The sequence below is a fragment of the Octopus bimaculoides genome, chromosome 11, assembly GCF_001194135.2.
Source record: "Octopus bimaculoides isolate UCB-OBI-ISO-001 chromosome 11, ASM119413v2, whole genome shotgun sequence".
Classification (NCBI taxonomy): Eukaryota; Metazoa; Mollusca; class Cephalopoda; order Octopoda; family Octopodidae; genus Octopus; species Octopus bimaculoides.
In genome coordinates this window covers 1774029-1775796 of record NC_068991.1, presented here as the reverse complement: position 1 = coordinate 1775796, position 1768 = coordinate 1774029, and positions in this window count along the sequence as shown.

The following is a 1768-nucleotide window of genomic DNA, read 5'->3' as shown; positions in this document are numbered from 1 at the left end:
TTAATAAATGATTAATTAAGGAGGGACAAATAATACATAATTTTGGTTTTGTATATAGTTTACAAGGTATTTGATGTGATCTCGTGTATTGAAACAGAATTTGTACTTCGGGAGGGTCAATATCCTAATAATGAACACACGCACTGGTTCAGTTTGTCTTCTTTATTCTTTATTATCATATGTCAATTGCTTAATTATTTAACCGATTATGTGTTTATTATTGGTAATGACCCACTCGAGATGCACGAAACCAATACATTACAGCAACAGCAACAAGAATCCCGAACATGGAAGGTAGACACAAATGTAATTTGGTGTATCTCACATTAATTGTCAGATTATCCGAATACATCAAGTTACCTCCTCAAAATTCTTGTCAATCCACGCATAATTAAGTAGCGAGGTTTCTTAACTGATCAATTGCTAGAAACAGCAACCACGATCCTTCAAATGTAGAGCATCAAAATGTATTTGATAGGCTGGAAATGCAACTCTGCTTATTTCTAAATGGTTTCCACTGTCATTGTTCAGAAATTCTCAACGACAAACGGAAACGTACAAAGAAGTGCCAGGCAACCAGCATAGAACAACAGGAGCCGGCTGCAAGCGGACATGGCGATCTCTCTTTTGGTCTGTATGTATGTATGTATGTATATATGCTATTAGTCGATTCTCTTCCAGAGTATGCTAAAGAAGAGAGTAAGCGGCGTTTCTAATGGCTGAGACACCCCTCATCCTAGGAATGGCACTGCCCACCTGTTTATCAGGAAGGAGCAAAAGTAAGTGAAATAAGCCAAGATTGCCTAATTCTAAAAACGGTCGGTGACCCTGCTGCCGGCGGTTGTCCTATCTTTGATGGTTTCCATACTAATATCAAAGAAACTTCCAGCATTTCAATTTGTCGAGTAAGTTGAGTGAGAGCGTGGAAAAAACGGAGACGGGGTTTAGACTGACGTTTTGGGTGAATTTTTATCAAAGTTGAGTAGGAAAGAAAAAAAAAACAGAAAAAGAAACAATACCTGATTAAAGCGTGGGTGTAACTTTCGACTACACACACACACATATATAAAGATTCCAGTGATACGGGTCACATTGGAAGTATATTTTTACTACCAATAGGTAATATGGGGAAAAATGGCATGAATACAATAACTATAATTTAACTTTTATCAAAATTCTTGATGCGTATTCAAAATGATGCAATGAATGCTAAATTTTCAAAGCAAAAATATTTATTGCCTCAAAATAAAATGAAGCAAACTTCTCATTTGTATATTTGCAATAAATATTTGTTAAAATCTTTTCAAATTTTATCAACCTAATCGGAATCTATACGTTTGGAAACCAATTTGCAAAATTTCATTAAAATATGGGTATTTTTTCAGAAAGTATTCGTTGCCTGCCACCAAACCTAATGCACACAATTTGCACGTCCTATGTTCTCTCTATCTGCATCTCAGTTGTGCGCTTTCTGCCATCTCTGTCTATAAGATGTAAATTGTGATTGGAGAAATCGGTCAGTAAACAAACCAACGGATATCTTTTTTAATCTTTTTCTTGTTTCATTCTTCAGACTGTGGCCATGCTGGGGCACCGCCTAGAAAGAATGTCTTAATCGAATGAATCGATAACACTACTTATTTTTGTTTAAGACCTGGTACTTGTTCTGTCGATCTCTTTGTCGAACCGCTAAGTTAAGGAGGCGTGAACACAACACCGATTGTCTTGCAGTAACGGGGTACAATCACAGAGGCAAAGACACACACAT